The sequence below is a fragment of the Sinohyriopsis cumingii genome, chromosome 18, assembly GCF_028554795.1.
Source record: "Sinohyriopsis cumingii isolate HCF-2022 chromosome 18, ASM2855479v2, whole genome shotgun sequence".
NCBI classification, from domain to species: domain Eukaryota; kingdom Metazoa; phylum Mollusca; class Bivalvia; order Unionida; family Unionidae; genus Sinohyriopsis; species Sinohyriopsis cumingii.
In genome coordinates this window covers 40577814-40587104 of record NC_142978.1, presented here as the reverse complement: position 1 = coordinate 40587104, position 9291 = coordinate 40577814, and positions in this window count along the sequence as shown.

The window sequence follows — 9291 nt, the reverse complement described above, 5'->3', positions numbered from 1 at the left end:
ATGTATCGTTCAAATAACCTTTCACTCCCTTTAATTTGGTTATGGTTCATGGGTGTAATATGGGTTGTAGAGTATACAGCTTGGCCTTACTCCAGATGCGCATCTTTCAAAAATGTGCTAGCTCCACTTGGTAAATTTCACTTACTGAACTTCAGAGGTAAATTGTATAAAAAAAGAGCCGATAACTTTTTTCACATTTTATATATTTGGTAATTCATTCATTGCACCTTCAGAAGCTGGTATTGTCTAGTCTGGTAAAATTCATTTTCCCTATTTTGATAGCTGCTATGGATAGTGTACTTTAGACTAATTCAGGCTGGTTGTTTGAACACAAGGGAACAGTCATTTTATTTAACAGTGTGCTTAGATCATGTACCACCTCTGTCTGCGTCGGTTCGAGTCTCGGATTCGGCTAATGTGATTATGTGAGAAAGCTTGCCAGTAGCTTCTCGTGGGTCGGTGGTTCTTTCCGGGGGTTTTCCGGGTTCTTCCTCCACCATTAATACTGGCCGCCATGTATAGCCTATCATGTGCTGAAAAATAAAATGGCGTTAAGCCCTACAACAACAACAAAAAGATCATGTACAATTTCCAAAAGTACAATATCCAAAGAAATGGCAGCCTCATTACATTAAAGCAGCATAGAGGTATGACAACATTCTCTCCACTGTGCATGTTTTAAATGCAAACAACTTTACCTTACATACGTCACGCTCTCAAAAGTACATAATAACTGGTGAGCGCCCCCATACTGTTCAAAACGCCCTGTTATGAGTCTAAAATCCCACATCTACTGTCTAGCGACAACGGTATGATGTAAACGAAGGGGGGTGAAATCACGCAAACATACTATCACACCAGACCAAAGCTTAAGTTAGTATACACCACTACACGATGAACGAATAGTCTGAGTGCTCTGTTGCAAGGGAGCTTCGATGCATTTATCTCCAGAGAAGTCAACTGAGGTAAGGAATTTTCAAGTACCACTTTTTCAAAATCTCCTCTTCTTTCGAGATGAGAGTCCATGTCACTTCCAGATACTCTTCCTGTGTTTCTTGTGAACTCGTCATCAAACATCTGCCGTTTTGTTTCTGATTATGATGATCGATTTAAGAGACATAACAATGTACTCTGGCTAGGCCTTTAAGTCTTTAATTCCAGTCACGAGCAAAACAGGGGGATACATATTCTTCTTCTTCTGACCATCTTGACATCAAGATCGTATATTTGTTTTCTTCTTCATTTGTGTTTTGTTGTTGTGTGTTTATGTTGTTGATTAATAAGACAACCATCTTCTTCGCTTATCCCAATAGGTTCTTTGTGATCCATCGTTTCCTTCTAATAATCTAATTATCATTTCTTTCAAACTGTTGATTTCAAGAGTATTGTCAAAAATCTGCGTACAATATTATGTTTACTGTGCTCGCATGAGCTACTGAAAATAGAGTGCAAGCGAAGCTGGCCCGATTTTATATAATGGAAATGTCAATCTTCGCTGCCTTGGTCTGCAGCAAAATTAAATCCTCACAAATCATACCCTCCTGCATAATCGTCCTTCAAAATGCCGTGGCTGCTGTTGGTACGTAACTGTCCCATGGCTTCAAAAGGTGTTAAGTAAGATCTCGGGTACATTTTCTGGGCAATATTAGGTTCAAAAGGTCTGCTACAGAACGCATGGAAGTCTCTTGTGACTTCTGTCACATACCCGTTGAAGTATTGGAACTCGAAAGGAGTGTGATCGTTAAGTGCCGCATTAATAGCAATGCCAGTGGGCATACGTTTTGGTAGCTGTCCTTGGAACACGATCTACGATCTTGGATCGGAGTTCAGAGACAATGGTGAAATTCGACAGATGTCGTCTCCCATTCTATATAAGACTTCTACATCATGCGCGTAATGGTAATATTTGGATTCATCGATGCTCGTTTTGTACTCGTTGGCAAGGATTCTACTTCGATTCATCTTCATACTCACAGCCATTAAATTTAATTATTTTTTGTCTTGCAAGCACATGTCCAAAATGCAAACAATCCATCATTTATAAACTGAGTATTTGTTTAATTTTGTTTCGGAGGTCTTAAATCCAACACTGAGAGGGTCGTCATCTACTATCAACTCTGTATCGTAGAACTTGTCTAAAATATCAGGTTTCAATACACATCCAGATGTGTGTTCGTCAATAAATTTGCCAGGTACGATCAATAACGGTAAGTGTCAGTGCTGCTGCTGACCAATTTGTTATTCATGTACAAATTCACTTCGCTGACAAGGAATGCATGAAATTGATCATTGGAGCCACTCTGGCTTCGGCGCCTTGATTATTGTTTTACACTTTAAGAACTTTGACTTTCAGTTACAAGTAACTTATTCAGATAACTGTAATCTTCAGGCCGACCTTAGATTTGAAATTGAATAAGAGCTGCCATGGTCAAATAAGCACAGGTGGCGCGACAAACAGCTTGTTGTTGTTGTTGTTGTGGGGTTTAACGCCATTTTTCAGCAGACGATAGGCTGTACATGGCGGCCAGTATTAATGGTGGAGGAAGAACCCGGGAAAACCCCGGAAAGAACCACCGACCCACGATAAGCTACTGCTTTGAAGTGTATATTAAGTCTGATCCGTCTCTGATTATTGTATTCAGTGATCGCAGCCCCCTTACTTTCATCAACAAAATGAAAAATAAAAGCTAGAGGCACAACAAAGGAAAAGAAAATTTAACAGCAGGTACGTGTATAACGGTTTTATATTGCTTTATTTTGAATATATTTCGTAAATTTACTATACCTCCTCCTTTAAAATTTTGGCATATGTCCTTTTGATTAATATGGAAAATGAAGCTTTATTGGATAAATCATTTTGTTTCTTACGAGGGTAGGTGTTATGTATATCTATATTTTTGTAACTCCTGGCACATGATTTTGTTTAATTTTCATAATTTTTATTCATGGTCGTAAATTGTATAGAATATTTTTATTCTAAATTGTGTACGTGTCCTGGCTCTGTTAAGAGGCAAATTGATTGGATTTATAAATATTTACGCATGTGTTGATAATTATTAATACTAATCTTAATAATAACACTTCAAAATGCGCCTATGGCTTAGTTTCTCAGTCACTGATGGGATTTCTACGTTTCCAGGATAATTATATTGCTTCCCATTGGCTGTGTGAGGTCACGTGAATATGCTTAATTCAAGGTAAAATCAATAGTGTATGCTGTCACGTAGGGGTCTATTACAAAGTACGGTCGCATATAGGTGTATATAAGGAGAAAATTAAGTAATCAGATTCATTCCGATTTTTTGAGTCATTCACACTTATTGTGTTCCTGTTTTAAGTCTGCAGACGGGTTTTATGTTGTACTTAGATATTATTTGAGACGAAAAACATTTGTTTAGATTGACCAGAGGAAATAGAAAGTGCTCATTATTTAGACTATAATATTATTCTGGAACTGTCATAAAGTATTCGAAGGAATTCTGGACAACGCCCTCTTGACAGCGTCTCGGTTCTTTGAGGATCATTACAGTTTCCGTATTGAAATGTATAAGGGACTTTTCATTCATTTAGAACTTTCAGAAACCTTCACTTGGATTCACTTCAAAATACTATAAGTTCCTCTCTCACATTTTCATTTGTAACTTTGATAATTAAATTGTTTGTTGGGTTTTATTTTTATAAAACTTGGTTTTGCTTCTTTTATATTACTCAAATTTGTGGCCATAGAGTCGTTACAAATGTTATATTTGTTTCCCCCTTCATCGTAAGCAGCTATGACAGAATCCACTTTGAAAGGAATGACCCCCTGCAACAGAGCAGCTATTTTCTACGACGTTGTACTCGATGTCATCAGAATACGTAAACATAAAATTCAATCCATTGTTCAGTTCTATATAGTTCAGAAAATAGTCGTAGAATCGATCGTTGTTGTGAATGTTTTTAATTGGGTACCATGTTCGTGTTTCCACCCAGAACAGCAAAAACAGTAGAGAAAATTTGATAGATAGCATTCTGCCGTCAGAAATATATCTATTAAGACGATAGCAATTTTATCGTACATGATCAGTACGCTTCAGTGAGTTTTCTCCAGTGCTTTGCCAAACTGAAAATGCTGCTAAATTGATATTTTATTAGGAATTCGCCGGTGATGGTGTTATGGATTCGTAAATGAAAGGACAAGGTTATCCAGGTGTTCTAGAACTAGTCGACGAAAGTGGTTTGATCTCCAGCCACATTTTTGACTTGAGTAGGATACATGTTTTCTAATTGTATGGACTGACGTAATTGTGCCGTGAAAGAAAATGTTGTTGAGAAACACGTCCATAGAACTGTCACTGAATGAAGTTAAATAAAAACGATTGCTCATAGTTCGATCGTTCTGCTTTCCGAGGAGTCATTCGTTGCCAAAGAATGATTTTCCAAAAAGGGTTCATGAAGGAGGCTGCTACAACGAATGTAGGAGTTGTTAATTTGAATGGCGATGGCGAAACTAACGTTGTTGTCATTGTTTCTGTTGGCATAATGCAACAAAGGACTGGGAAGATAATAACCATTTAACTGCTAAGCAAAATAGTTCACAGTTGTTTATCACCTTGTTGCAAACTAAATTTTCCAGTGGCTGTAACAATGACACAAAACACCACGAAGATTTACAGAAAAAATAAGACTAGGCTCTTAGATAGGTATTCTCCTCGGCATATCCACAATGATTATTCGTGAACTTCGTGAAGAGAGTTACTCTGATATGAGGTAACTTCTGTGTTCAACGATATGATGTTCACTTCTACTTCAATTTATAGTCGATGACATATGAAGCTACAATCAAAGATTCAAACTGGGTGTATATCATTTATAGCCAACAGTGACTTCTTGGAGTCGATGTTTTCCCACTTTACTTGATCTTCGATCTGAATGCTTTCAGTATCGTACACGTTTCTTAGTAACTAGTTGTAACCGAATTAAGTACAAAGTTCATTGTCACACTTTTGTATTCATATCGTCCAATTTCAAGTTTTGTTTTACCATTATGAACCAAGTATTCTTTGTTGAAAATTTTGTCTTTTTAGATAATGCCTCCGATGATCAAAAGCAATCACATTGCTTACATACACTATTCGCCCAAATATACTTATATTCTGTCACACAAAAAAGTAATTAAGTAATCATTTGATTTGTATCTCTTTTCCAGGGCATCTAAGCAATTGTGTAAATGGTTCTGATTGTCTGTTTTCCATAAGCAAACTTAAACTTGAACCATTCGTTTGTTTGTATGTAATATGTGTGTGAGCATTTTTACAGATAAATATAATATTATTATATTAACAAACACAAACCCTTCATGTACGATGCATAACTTGCTTTCTCTCCATCTTGTGGTGTTGTCTGTAGAATGATGCATTACTTAAATTTCACCGTTTATAATTTCCTTCAGTCTTTGTTTTGTCACAAGAGAAAATTAAGAAATGAAAAATTGGAAATGGAAATTGAAGAACATCGACTTTTGAAATAAAATCAGAGTTAGTGTGAGCTTTGAAAATGTCTTAAAACAAATTAGGATGTACCGTCTTTTACAGCAAACAGACAAAATTTCTTAACCACACTTATGTTTCTTGTGTGATATTATATAAACATATTTATTCGTGTAGTGCGTGTATGCACTCTTACCCTTGTTTGCGTGTGGTAGTGTGTTTTTGTGATTTCATTCCCTTTCTTTAACATCCGATGCTCTTGAGTAATAGTATATTTGTATATTAGTAAACATAGATCCTCTTCCTTTTATTTTGCTAGTTAATATAGGGATGTTGGATAGCTGCTGTGTTCTATCGCTCTAACATTATATTAGAGGGTACGTATAGGGTACTGTTCGCTCCAGAGACGTGTAATGATTTTGTGTGAGTACTGAATAATGAATAACTGGATTCTGGCTGGTAAATAAGTGGTTATTGGTCATGGTATATTATGAGTTTAGGATAGTGGATAACCTTTGATAGATAGTCAATAACTGGGTGATGGCCAGTGCAAACCGAGTGTTGATGGTACAGTTTGTGTGCTGGCTAGTAGGTAACTGTACTTTTTATGTATTGGTTAGCAAATGTGGTTTCAACATTAAATATTCCTTTTGAGAGCATCGACATACATAATGTTAAACATATGGATTTTTTTCCATTACATTTCACCGTTAGATGACATTGAAATCCATTTTAAAGCTATATACATTTTTAAAATTACATTGCACATTTGAGGCCATAGAGACATAAATCCCCAAATTGTAGTCTTGATGTTAAATTCTCTTATTTTAAATTAACTGTTGGTTCAGAATTCACATTTATTACTCACTTACTGGAATTAGGATTTTCGCATACCAGTTGCCGTGGAACAGACTCTTCCATAACCATTCCTTTTTATATTTTTTGTCTCAGTCTACAACCCGTCTAAACTTTTCCAATATACTTAGTGTATAGTTTAGAATTATTAGATATTTTACAAGTAATACATATTTTATTACAAATGTTTATGTTTACAAATTACTGTATAATTATCATTATTATTATTATTAAGTAAACCTTTTGATAATAGTATATACCTACACTAGAGCTTATGGTAAAATGTTAGTACAAATAACAATTGTTTTTTTTACGTTTGTGAGGTTTGACAATTTACTGCTTACCTAAAATGAACAATTACATCCGCTATGACAAATAGGTTTCAACTATTGGTATCTCAATGCTAAAACAAAGCTGTTTTGTTTGAAAATGTTCTAATGGTCAGATGACATTCATAAAGGACAGTTTATAGTAACACTTTCAGGATCTACTTCTGAGCTGCGAGAATGCATTTTCAATTACGTTGTACAGATTCAAGTCAAAGGTAAGGAACGTAACGGCATATACTTCTTAATCACTTTCAGAGATTACAAAGATAGAGTATTTCATGAGTTCTTACGATATAATAATCTAGTGAGTGCTGGACATTTAATAATATGCACTGGTTCCCGCTATACGTTCATCCCAGCAAGAACGATGATTGATCATTTTGTACTGTCGGATCAATGCATAGGTAGATTACGAAGTGTGCACATTGTTTCAGATCACGAAGAGCACGCGATATCTGACCACCTCCCTATCCTTACTTCCCTTCGTACAGTGACCTGTGGGAGAGACTTCAGACAGCCTATGAAGAGAAACAACATAGCCTGGAATAAATTAAACGCTGATATCTTGAAAAACTATCAATCTGAGCTGGACCTTCGCCTGAAAACTTTAGATATAGATACTATTTCGGACAATGTTGATAGCTTTTACCAGCACATTGTTAATGCAATACAGCAGTCAAGCGACATCGCGCTTCCAAAGTCTAAATTCAATTATCATGCCAAACCATATTGGTCAAATGAACTCAAAGAAGCACATAAACTTCAAAGACATGCTAGGTATACTTGGATAAATGAGGGAAGACCGAGGGGTAGTCAATTTAATTCTTACAGAGAATATAAAGATAAGAAGAGAGACTTTAGAAACGTTCAAAAACTGGCTGTGGAAAAATATATGGGGGAGGTGTATGAAGAAATTGAAAAAGCACATGAATGCGATGTAAGACACTTTTGGAAAATGATCAACATTAAGAGAGGGAACAATACAAATTTTTGTCAGGAACTATCAACTGATGGAGTTTGTGTCCGTGATGATGATTCCATCGCAAATGGCTTTGCTAGATACTATGAGGACATTCACACGCCGAATTTAAACCATAGTTTTGACGGAAACTTTTATGAATTTATAGAGAGAGAATTAAATCGGGGTCTACAGGACGAAGTAAGCCATATCGAGGCCTTACAGACCAGTATCAGTTTAAATGAAGTAAGAGAAATCATTAAAGGTCTAAAGAAATCAAAAGCATCGGGCCATGATCAAATTTGCAATGAACATTTGATCTATGGCAGCGACTACCTCATCGAGTGTATGACAATTTTATTTACTCGGATGATTGATCAATCTTACATACCTGTAGATTGCAAAAAAGGGTTAGTAATACCACTGTACAAAGGTAACAGAAAATCAAAGAACTCCCTCGAAAGTTACAGGCCTGTTACTTTACTGCCTGTTATCTACAAAACCTTTGAGAAAATTATTCATGAACGTTTGGTAACTTGGCTCAAAGATACTAATTCTAGTATACCCAGTTCACAACAACATGGTTACCAAAAAGGTTTAGGCTGCACAACAGCGAGTTTTGTGCTGTTGCAATCAGTACAATATAATGTAAACATGGGTTCACGGGTTTTTGCTGCTTTTCTTGATACAAAAAAGGCATTTGATACCGTGTGGCACGAAGGACTGCTTTTTAAATTATTCACGTTGGGAATTACGGGTAAATCCCTTTTGATATTTTTTAACATGTATACAAATTTACAGAGTAAAGTTCTTGTAAATGGGCAATTTTCAGATTGGTTCTCAATTGGCCAAGGAGTGAGACAAGGGGGTGTTTTGTCAACCTTGATGTACACAATATTTATAAATGACTTGCTGCTACAGTTAGAAAATAGTGGATTTGGAGCAAAGATTGGATCCTTAGCTGTGGGAAATCCAACCCTAGCTGATGATATTTCACTTTTGGCTATATATCCTAGCAATCTACAAAAGCTGTTAGATATAGCATACGACTACAGTAATAAGTGGCGATTCGAGCTTAGTGTTACAAAGTCATACATTATCATTTTCGGACCCCAATACAAGAATTTTATCAATATGAAATGGTATCTTGGCCCGTCATGTTTGCCGGTCACCGATTCGGCAACACACCTGGGTCACCGGATTAACTCAAAGCTGACGTCGCATGACGCAATACTCGATGCATGCAAGAAAGGGAAAAAATCTTTTCACGGTCTGTTTGGTATTGGCATTAAACCGAATGGTTTAAATCCTTTGGTTGCTGCAAATGTAATTAAAAAGGTAATTTTCCCTTCAATGTTTTATGGAAGTGAATTATGGTGTAACATTTCAAAAAGTGACCTCGCTTTATTGGATAAAACTCTGAGGTATTTTGCCAAACATTTACAAGGTTTTCCAATACATACAAGATCAGACATTGCCCTGGGAATGCTAGGATGGACATCAGCGCAGTCCGAAATTGATAGAAGAAAATTGATGTTTTTACACAGATTGTGTTTGATGCCTAACAATGTACATACTAAACGTGTGTTTAACGTTGCGTTATTTCACTTCATTCTGAGCGGATGCATGTCAAGCTGCGGGTTAATTTCAAATTTATATTATACCTCAAAGAAGTTTGACT